Source organism: Hibiscus syriacus, unplaced genomic scaffold (assembly GCF_006381635.1).
Source record: "Hibiscus syriacus cultivar Baekdansim isolate YM2019G1 unplaced genomic scaffold, ASM638163v2 tig00110450_pilon, whole genome shotgun sequence".
NCBI classification, from domain to species: Eukaryota; Viridiplantae; Streptophyta; class Magnoliopsida; order Malvales; family Malvaceae; genus Hibiscus; species Hibiscus syriacus.
The window spans coordinates 11,223,452-11,235,861 of NW_024062743.1; positions in this window are offsets into that span (position 1 = coordinate 11,223,452).

Here is a 12,410-nt window from a genome sequence, read left to right on the forward strand (position 1 = left end):
GATTTAAATTAATCAATCAATAAGTCGAGTATCAGTGATTAAACAAAAAATATATAAATTTACCGAAGTATAAAAATTTGTATAAATGCCTATAAAAATAAAATAAAATAAAATAAAGAATGCTTTTACTTTTATATTATATTGACATTTGATCTTAAAATTTCAAAATTATTTATATTTTGAATTTAAATTTAAATTCTGTTGAACAAAAATTCATATAAAATAACTAAAACTCAAAAGGACCAGAATCCAAATGATCCAGTTCAAAAATCTTAGTCCTCATACTTGAAAATTGGGGTTTTTTTGGCCCAATACGGTAGATGTATTATTATTTGGCCCAATAGGGCACCTTTGAAATTAATTTGGGATCTACGACATTTTCTACAGTGCATGAGAACTTGTCTCCTCCATCCTTTGGTTTAAAATTTATAACCGTTTAGATTTGAAAAAGAGCCAGTCAAATTTTAACTATAGAGTTATAGGAGAACCAAAATATGCACCTGTGGGAAAAATATTTTAAGCAATTTTCAGAAGATCATATTTGGTTTGATTACTCTAATATTGATGATTCGGATTCAAGCTCGTCTTCAAATGAGGGGTGAGTGAAAGAATCAATAAAATATATTATTGATCAACATAAGGATTTGAAAAGAAAGCATGAGGAGGAGGAGGAGAAGAAGAAAAAGAAGAATGAAGAGTTTGCAAGCCGACGCAACAAACAAATCATCAAAAGGAATGAGAATAAGAAAAATAATGTTAAAAATTGAGAGGGAAATATATTTATTTTGTTGAAGAAATATCTTAAATAAATATATATGAATTTGAGTTTAATTAAACGTTATAGTTTGCAATTATATTTGAAACGTAAAAAATGAAAAATTATTATTGATATTTGTATAATCGGTACAATATGGGAATATGATTACAAAGGATTTATCAACCTACTCAGTATCTTGGGAGATGTGGACAGTGCTTTCTATTGTGGCCTTCACCTCTACATTGGCCACATAGCTTCGATATAACTTGCTCTCTTTGATGGCCATCCATATTGGTATGAATTTGACTAGATTCAGGGTGACCCCTCAACTTCCTTTGTAATTGTGGATTGGACAACCATTCTTCAGAGACAGTAGGTGGCCAATATGCATCGTTCGAGAGATACTTAAACTCGCAATTGCATATGTTGTCCATAGTATGTAAGTTATAACAATCATCAGCCTAAATGTATGGGTTTACATTGACATGCATACATGCAACAACCGCATAAGCGCAAGGGTATCTGAAGGCTTGAAATCGACCACAATCACACTATCTTCTATTCAGATTATCAGTATAGGTGACAGAAGTCCCACCCTCATGTTGTCGAACAAGTTCTTGGACATTATAATAAGATTCCAATCTGGTGAAATTACAAACATACATTGATTGCATGAATTTGATTTTTGGTCATTGCCCAATTTCTACATTTGTTGAGCATTGCCTCTACCTGGGCACTTTTGTCTGCCCAAACTTTACCCAATCTGAAGCATGTCTCCCGAACAATTCTTGCCACCGGAAGATGTCTAGAACCTTTTAGCACTGAATTGATATACTCGAAAAGATTGGTTGTCATATGACCGTAACATCGACCTTGATCGTCATATGCTTGTGCTCATCTTTTTCGAGGTATCTTAACTGCAAAGTTATACACCTCTTCTTGATACTTTCTCATATTTTCAAGTCTTGCACGGAAGCTCAGTTGTAGTAATGCGTAGCCTGAAAAAATAGCTAGGTCTAAGTATAATAATTTTAAACGAAGACCAAGAAAAAAAATGAAGGGTAAAACTGAATAAGTTACCCATGTTGATAATCTCTATCTTTATCTTCTTATTCTTGAACCTCGTCATAGTATTTGAAGCAATATGACATATGCAATACGTAGGAGATGCATGCGAAGGCAACTGCCTACTTCACGGTCTGTCAATCGTGGCTAACAACCCAGTGAACAGTCTGAGATCATACAAACCCCATCTTAAGTGACAACATGGGAGCACAAATTTTCAGAAAGAAATTTCACATTTTCTTGGACTCATTTTTAACAATGGCAAAGACAATGGGGAAGATGTTTTTGTCACCATCTTGTGCAACAACTATCATAATGACATGTTTGTATAAGTCGTACAGAAAAATGCCATCCACTTGAACCATCTGTTTGCAGTAACGAAAGTCTTCAATTTTTTACTTGAAAGCCCATAACAAACCTCCGAAAACTCTATTCTCAGGGATAACTTGTCCATCAAATAAGTTGTTGAATAAGTATAGGAGTGAACAATGGTCCCTGGGATGAAATATTCCATTGCGTGCAATAGATGTGGCAACTCATTGTACTACTGATCCCAATCACCATACAGTAGTGTCATAGCTTCACGTTTGGCCATCCATGACTTGTAATAAGACGAAATATACCCAAATATATTTCGTATTGATTCCACAATCATTGATACCAAGATCCTTGGGTTTTTCTCTACTAGTAGTTTCACGTATGCACATATGACATCGGAGTCTAAGTGCTTGTGATCTTGTGTCAAGGAGCTGAACGTGCAACTATGCTAGTTTTGGAACCTTGTCACTTCCCATAATACTTTTCGCTGTAAGCATGATACATGTATCCTCCACTTACAACTGACGTTGTTGTTAATACATCTGACAAAATATGCCTTCTGGTCAGACTCCACAATAGTTAATTCCATATGAGATTTAATACAAAACTCTTTCACAGCTAGTTGCGCATCCTTCTTACTCCTAAATTGTGACCCAACTCCAAACTCCGTTAATCCTTCATCCAGGATACCCTAGTGGGCTACGCATATATCAAACATATCATGAATCTCAAGATTGCTCATGGCATCATAGTTTATCTCATGCATTGCAACTGCATGACGATATTGAGGCATCTGGGGGTGCGAACTTTCTATTTGTATGGCTGTTGGTGGATGTGCCCAAACTGGATGAGTATTTTGCATTGCTTGGCCACAAGAAACGATTGCCTTCTAGACATCACCCTCTATATCAAAGGCTTGTCCATCTGAAGCAGACTTAGCGATATCAAAATTATCGATTATTGGTGTGTCATCATTCATCATAAATTGAACAAAAGTTTCATCTTCCTTGCTAAAATCAACAAGGATTTCACTAAATCGCTCGACGAGGTTATCTACATCTTCTTATGGTCATGCTTCTGCGGTCACCGGTGCATCAGTTGAGGAAGTAGAAACATCTGCAGTTTCGGAAATAATCTAAATAATTTGATTATTGGATGATTATTAATGCTAACCATAACAGCTACATCATCATCATCATCGAGTAGGATTGCTCCATATTTGAGCAGAGTCTATGAAATGATGTGTCGATATCTTAAACTTGAAACAAAAGCTCTTATTTTTCTTTTGATTTTCATTTTCATTTGCCCATGAGTTACATCTTCCGGGAACATCATGTTCATGGGACTCCGTGATATAAACTGAACATCATCTTCAGTTTCAATAACTTGGCCATTTGGGTGGACGACCGTGAAAAACTTGTTTGCCATAGCTTTAGAGAGATATTGATTTTTTCCTTTTCAATACAATTATAAAAATAACAAGTCTTGTGAAGATTCATATGAAGTGAGCCAAATTAAAACAAATACGACCCATCATTAATTACCATTCATTGCTTGGCCACTCAGTAGGCACTATTTCAGCTACTTGCCAGTGCTCAATTAATGCATGGTGTTAGTTACTTTTCAGAGGTCATTTATGACAACAATAATGCAATGATTGGCTTATTTTGTTGGACATTTACTGCAAAATATCATCTCAGTAGGCACTATTTCAGCTACTTTCCAATGCTCAATTAATGCATCGTGACAACTACTTTTCGGAGGTCATTTATTGTAGAAATAATGCAACAATTGGCTTATTTTGTTAGACATTTACTGCATAATTCAAGCAACTTTTCTGAAAACAAGTGAAATAGTAGTGCATTATCATCTTTAACAACTTTTTAGTGATATATCAACTCAAATCAGACAACGTGTTTTTAACTCAAGCAAAATAATACACCCTTATAGCTATTGTTCAGTGAAATACGAACTCACATCTTAAAACTTTTCAGTTTTGAATTATCATTTTAAATAAATTCATTGTTTTAGCTACTTTCTAGTGCTCAAATAATGCACCGTGTCAGCTACATTTCAGAGGTAATTTATTGCAACAATAATGCAACAGTTGACTTATTTTTTTGGACATTTACTAAAAAATTCAAGCAATTTTTCAAAACAAATTGAGTGAAATAGTAGTGCATTATCATCTTCGACGACTTTTCAGTGATATATCAACTCAAATCAGACAACATATTTTTGACTAATGCAAAATAATGCACCCTTACAGCTATTGTTCAGTGAAATACAAACTCAAATCTTAAAACCTTTCATTTTTGAATTATCACTTCAAATAGAAAAATGTATATTTAAAATAGGTCAAATTATTCATTGTTTTAACTATTTTCTAATGCTCAAATAATACACTGTTTCAGCTTCTTTTCAGAGATCATTTATTGCAGCAATAATGCAACGGTTGGTTTTTTCAGAAACTTTTCAGTGATGTATCAACTCAAATCAAAAAACTTTTTCGTGGCGCATTTATTACTTCATTTAAAAAAATGTATTTCACAAAGGCCAAATAATGACCCATTTCACCAACTTTTTAGTGCTTAATCATCTCCAGCAACTATTAATATGTGTAAGTTGAAAGTCATTTTACTCTGATATTAAAGCAAAAAAAAAAAAAACCAAAATACATCTTCAATCCTTTACTTACAAAGTTTGAGTTTCTTTCAAATGTCAACTATTTGCGCAACTATTTTTTACGATTGCAAATCTATAACTATGTGTTTCCCAAAAAATATCCAACTACACGAGTTGAAGTTCAGTGTAGAAACAAGAGTTTTACTCAAAAGCAGTATAAGAGTATCTTCCTTATATTATAAATTACCAGTTTCGAGCACGAGGTTTCATCTAAGCAATGATGTATACCTTGCTGCCATGATTGAGACATACTTATATCACTCTTTCTCTAATGTCAATTTGTTTATAGAGTTCGATGATCTCGACCTTGCTCGTACCATTGAGGATATTGCTTCTAGCTCGAATATCCCACTAACTCAGACAAATAACCAAGAAACAAACATAGATGATGGAGACTCAGAAGCATGGTTCTAATTCGTACGTGAACAACAACAACAAAAAGAATGGAGAATTCAAGAACTTAATATTACTTCTGAATAGTCTACTGATTACGAAGATTAAAACTACTTAATTAATATTGATATGTTAATGACTTTATTTAATGTTTATGGTATTCGTAAGGTTAGTGTTGTTTACGTCCTTATGTTAATGTATTAAGTTTGTTGTTTTTTTATTCTTAATGTGCATTTCTGAAGGTCTAATCTAATGTTCATAGTATGTTGTTCTTTTCAACATAATATATCACATAAAAAAACCTAAACCTAACTCGCCACCTTTTTCCAAAAAGTAAAGTCACATAATAATCTGAAAAAGTAATATTTTTATAGCTCGAGTTGGATTTGAAAAAAGTTTTGAGTTATTTAAATTACTATTTAAATTATTTGAGTTGTATTTTATAACTCGAGTTGGATTTGAAATTCTTTTTTTTGAATTAATTCGAATTTATAAAATTATATCGTAAAGTCAATTTAAATTAAATAGAAAAGATCATTTTTTTAAGTAGAATTTTGCTCCCTTTCTTGTACCGACCTTGGGCCATCACAACTCTGAAGCACAATGATGAACACGGGGACAAATCTATTCAGTATGTTGGAGAGGCTGTGGCCCCACCTGACAATTTTTTTTTTACATTTAATTTATATATATAACTTAAATATTTGTGGGATACTTATAAAATTGTTCCCCACTTTTATAAAAGTTATATTTTACCTCTCTCAAATTATAATATAGGCTCCGTCCCTGGATATACAAACATGTAAAGAATTGATATTAGCACGAATTACCGTATTTTTAAGACTCGGGTGACCTAATGTGTAAACATATCTGCTACTGTCATTTTAACTGTATAATACAAAAGTTACCAAATTTACCACATAAAATATGCTTGAAAACATGTCTAAAATGAATGTAACGGAAGCGATACAGACATGAAGCTCCCTCCGTACGGAGGAGAAAGTTCGATCTACTGCTGTTTCTCCCATCTTCCTTGAGCTTTCCAGCTGCAGCAATGGTTGGTCACTGAAATTATCATCAGCTATATGCTTGTCCTAAGGAAACCGATCACTGATGCATGGACTACTACCGCAAGCACAAGAACAAATATGATTACTTTTTTTTCTTTTCTAATTAATATGTTGAGCAGCTCATGAATTACTCGAATTCAACTCGGTCAAAAGTTGGATAACGTTCTACTCGGGTTGATTTGACTTGAAACCTTAATTAGGTGAGTCGAACAGAGTCCAACTTAACTCTATAAAATTACGAGTATTTCATATTTTTTTCCTAATTTTTTAGTAGTTATCTTACAAAATATTCCATTAAAAAGTCTAATTAATAATTACTGATTAACTAATAAATAATAAGAAAGATACTAAATTACTAATTAATAATTACTACTAATATATTAATTTTCTAATAAATAACAATAAACATACTAAATTATCGATTTACTAGATTTTTCATATAGTTAAGAAAAATAAGGTAAAAATTCTGGTGAGTTTTATGAGAAACAAGCTTTTTTTAACAAGCACAAATCGAATCGAGTAATAAAATCTTTTAACAAGCACAAAACGAGCACTACTCAACTCACTATCGATTCACTTGATAAACATTCGTGTATATCGTACCTTGTAGAATAATATTTGATGGTTAACGTGTGAAGCAAATTTAGGGATTTGTTGGTTAGGTGGATCCATGACAAATGTAATGGGTGAGGGTGATTTATTATGTGGGGCCCTTATAAGCAGATTGTGTGACTAGTGATTTTTAAATATAGGGTAAAGAAAGGGTCGATTGTACCTTTTGCGCAACAGTAAATACAAAGAAATGTTTTCTGAAACTTATTAACATGGTATCAGCCATGGCTCAGTTCTGATAGCTTTTTCTTCTACGGTCATGTCGGTGTCCTTTGAAGCTACGATTGGTAGCAGTATGTTCACCAACAAGCGTATCAGTATCACTCTTGATGAGTCCAATTTTCTGTTGTGGAGACAACAAATTCTTCTTATTGTGAGGAGTCATCGACTGGAAAATCTATTAACTGGTAGCGTTCGACCTCCTAGTGCAATGATTGTTAGCGATAATGGTACGGTGGTGGATAATGATGCATATGAGGTTTTTGTTGCACAAGATAATGTCCTTGCCTCATGGTTGTTGTCGATGATTGGCCTACGATACTTTCTCATCTTGTTGGTGTTAAAATGGTTTTCAAGTTTGGTAACCAACTTTGAAAAAATGGTTTTCAAAGTTTGGTAAATGTTTCTTTGAAAATGGTTTTCAAAGTTTGGTAAATGTTTCTTTGAAAAATAGTTTTTCAAAGTTTGATAGATGTTTGTTGAAAAATGATAATGGGATAGTCACAATTAATCCCTAGGTTTTAGGGTATTTACAAGATTAAGTCCTTAAGTTTTAACTATAAATACCCTAGCTTATTTAGCTTCAAAACCATCCCAAAAATCATTTCTTTCTCCCAATACTAGAGAGATTTCTTGTGAGTAGTGAGTGTTTTGTAAACACCTATAAATTTTCTCTCTTAGTAAAAGATCTGCAGCAGTCCGGAGACGTAAGCAAATTGGCTGAACTCCGTTATCAATTTCGGGTATTATTTTTCCGTTTTTATTTCGCATTCTCACTAATCTGGTTATAGGGAAATTACTTGTACTTGGTTTATTTCCCAATAACTGGTAATCAGAGCTTTTGGTTGTGAATTTTGTCAATTTTTGTGAGGTTACTATTCATGTGAATAGTAAATTTCGTGAATAGTAAAATTTTGTCGGCGATACAAATTTGTCGACGGAGGTGTTCTAATACACGGTGGTTCGCAAGAATTGTCAGAAACGATCCAAACGAAACCAGATTCGAGTGGGAGGGATGGCTGCAGACGAAGGGAAGGTGAAAATTGAAAAGTTCGATGGTGCGGACTTTGGCTTTTGGAAGATGCAGATTGAAGATTTTCTGTACCAGAAAAATCTATATCAACCTCTCTCAGGAAAGCAACCAGAGGGCATGAAGAATGAAGACTGGGCTCTTCTCGACAGACAAGCCCTCGGAGTTATCCAACTGACGTTATCCCGCAATGTTGCTTTCAACATAGCAAAGGAAAAGACCACGACGGGTCTTATGGCGTCTCTCTCCAGTATGTATGAGAAGCCATCAGCCTCAAACAAAGTGCACTTGATGAGGCGATTATTCAATTTGCGGATGACGGAAGGGGCATCGATGGCACAACACCTAAATGAACTCAACACATTCACAACTCAGTTGAGTTCAGTGGAAATTGAATTCGATGATGAAGTTCGAGCTTTAATTCTCTTATCATCTCTACCAGACAGTTGGAATGCTACTGTTACAGCAGTTAACAGCTCATCGGGAAATAGTAAATTAAAATTTGACGATGTTCGGGATCTGGTACTGAGTGAAGAAATTCGACGGAGAGAATCGGGTGAAGCATCAACCTCCCCAACCTTGCACACGGAGTCCAGAGGGAGAACTTCAGAAAGAAATTCAAATCATGGCAGATCGAAATCCAGACGGGGAAAATCCACAACGGGAAAGAAAGATTTTACCTGTTATAATTGTGGCAAGAAGGGTCACTTTAAAAGAGATTGCCGAGCACTGAAGAAAAATACCGACGCACAGGAATTTGCCAACGTGACAGAGAAGACAGGTGATGCCATGATTCTAAGCGTCAACAGTCCGATTGAATCATGGATCTTAGATTCAGGGGCATCTTTCCACTCCACCCCATGCCGAGAAATCATGGAAAATTATGTCAGTGGTGATTTTGGGAAGGTTCATCTAGCTGATGATGAAACCTTAAAGATCGTCGGAAAAGGAGACATCCGACTAAAGTTGCCAAACCAAACCACCTGGACGCTGAAAGGAGTGAGACATATTCCTGGCCTTAAAATAAATTTGATTTCTATAGGACAGCTTGATGGTGAAGGATTTAGCACAACCTTTTCAGGCTGTGAATGGAAGATTACCAAAGGAGCACTCGTCATTGCTCGTGGTAAGAAAATTGGTACTCTCTATATAACATCAAATTTAGAGAATATCATTGTAGTAGCAGATGCTAATGGAAAATCAAACCTATGGCACCAAAGGCTTGGCCATATGAGCGAGAAAGGGATGAAGACACTTTTGTCAAAGGGGAAGTTGTCGGATCTAAAGAATGTAGATGTCGGACTATGCGAGGATTGCATCTTTGGCAAACAAAAGAAAGTCAGCTTTGCAAAGATTGGTAAGACACCTAAGGCTGAAATGTTAGAGTTAGTTCATACTGATGTATGGGGATCATCTCCAGTTCCATCTCTTGCAGGCTCATTATATTATGCCACCTTCATCGATGATTCTACAAGGAAAGTGTGGGTTTATTTTCTGAAGAAAAAAATCAGAAGTCTTTGATACCTTCAGAAAATGAAAGGCCATGGTGGAAAATGAGACTGGTATGAAAGTCAAGCGGTTGAGATCTGACAATGGAGGAGAGTACAGAAATTGGAGATTCAGAGATTTTTGCGCAAACAATGGGATCAAGATGGAGACAACAGTTCCCATGACACCGCAGCAGAATGGCGTAGCAGAACGCATGAACAGAACTCTGAATGAACGTGCCAGAAGCATGAGGATACATGCCAGATTGCCCAAATTTCTATGGGATGAAGCTATCAACACTGCAGCTTACTTGATCAACCGTGGGCCCTCAGTTCCTTTGGATGGCAGAATACCAGAGGAAGTTTGGAGCAAGAAAGAAATAAACCTTTCACACTTAAGAGTGTTTGGTTGTATTTCTTATGTACACATAGACTCTGCTGAAAGAAGTAAACTTGATGCTAAGTCCAATAAATGTTCCTTTGTTGGTTACGACGGTGATGAGTTCGGTTACCGGTTTTGGGACTATGAAAATCGAAAGATCATTAGATGCAGAGATGTCATTTTCAATGAGAATGTGATGTACAAAGACAAGTCAACTATAGAATCAAGCAGCTCCAATACCAAAGCTGAAACAAAGGAATTTGCTGAGTTTGAGGAGATTTCTGGAAATGATGTTCAGATCAGTCCTGAAGCAGTTCAAGAAGAACCAGGCACACCGGAAATAAGACGCTCCTCCAGAATTCCTAAACCAACCCAACGGTATTCTCCTTCTTTGCACTACTTGTTGCTGAATGACAATGGTGAACCAGAGTGCTATGATGAAGCAATGCAAATGGAGGATTCAGTCAAGTGGGAGTCTTCCATGAAAGATGAGATGAACTCGCTTTTGTCAAATCAGACGTGGGAATTAGCTGAATTACCAACAGGCAAGAAAGCGCTTCACAACAAGTGGATTTACAGGATCAAATAAGAGCACGATGGGAGCAAACGCTACAAAGCGAGATTGGTTGTCAAAGGTTTTCAGCAAAAAGAAGGTATTGACTACAATGAAATTTTCTCTCCAGTCGTGAAACTGTCTACAATCAGACTGGTGTTGAAAATTGTAGCTGCAGAGAATTTACATCTTGAGCAGTTAGATGTAAAGACAGCTTTCCTTCATGGTGATTTGGAGGAAGAAATCTATATGTGGCAGCCAGAAGGCTTCATAGAGGCAGACAAGAAAAACCTGGTATGCAGGTTGAAGAAGAGCTTGTATGGTTTAAAACAAGCTCCTAGACAGTGGTACAAGAAGTTCGATAGTTTCATGAGTAGCAGTGGTTTTACCAGATGCCAAGCAGATCATTGTTGCTACATCAAGAGGTTCGACAATAGCTTCATTATTTTATTGTTGTACGTTGATGACATGCTCGTTGCAGGCTCAAACATGCAAGATATTATAAACTTGAAGCAAAAATTGTCAAAGCAGTTTGCTATGAAGGATCTGGGCGCTGCAAAGCATATTCTTGGGATGAGGATCAAGAGAGACACAAAGTCAGGGACTTTGATATTATCACAGGCTGAGTACATCAACAAAGTACTCTTCAGGTTCAACATGCAAGATGTTAAACCAGTAAGTACACCTTTAGGTGTTCATTTCAGACTCTCCAAAGAACAGTCACCAAAGACGGAGGAAGAACGTGCACACATGGTGAAGGTGCCGTACGCCTCAGCAATTAGAAGTATGATGTATGCCATGGTTTGTACCAGACCAGATATTGCTCAAGCAGTGGGAGCTGTTAGCAGGTACATGAAGTATGGTGAAGGTACACTGGGAAGCAGTCAAATGGATCCTCAGATATATGCGGGGTACCACAAACAAAGCACTTTGTTTCAAAGGTGGAGATACGATACTGACAGGCTATGTAGATGCTGACTTAGCCGGAAATGTTGATATCAGAAGGAGTACTACATGGTATGTCTATACTCTAGGAGGAACCGCAGTGAGTTGGGTTTCTCAACTACAGAAGATAGTTTCTCTCTCCAAAACTGAAGCATAATATGTCGATGTTACGGAAGCTAGCAAGGAGATGGTTTGGCTCCAAAGTTTCTTGGAAGAGTTAGGCAAGAAACAAGAAAATAATGTCTTGTATTGCGACAGTCAAAGTGCTATACATCTAGCAAAGAATCCGTCTTTTCATTCCAGGACAAAGCACATACAATTACGATATCATTTTATCCGATCTCTTCTGGAAGATGAGATTTTGAAACTTGAAAAGACCAGTGGAGCTCAAAATCCGACAGATATGTTGACAAAGACGGTGACTACAGACAAACTGAAGTTGTGTTCAACTTCAGTTGGCGTGCTAGAGTAGCAAGACTAGAAAAGATGTTGTATTGATCGAGGTGTGAAGATAGATTAAAAGCAGTCTTCAAGTGGGAGATTGTTAAAATGGTTTTCAAGTTTGGTAACCAACTTTGAAAAAATGGTTTTCAAAGTTTGGTAAATGTTTCTTTGAAAATGGTTTTCAAAGTTTGGTAAATGTTTCTTTGAAAAATAGTTTTTCAAAGTTTGATAGATGTTTGTTGAAAAATGATAATGGGATAATCACAATTAATCCCTAGGTTTTAGGGTATTTACAAGATTAAGTCCTTAAGTTTTAACTATAAATACCCTAGCTTATTTAGCTTCAAAACCATCCCAAAAATCATTTCTTTCTCCCAATACTAGAGAGCTTTCTTGTGAGTAGTGAGTGTTTTGTAAACACCTGTAAATTTTCTCTCTTAGTAAAAGATC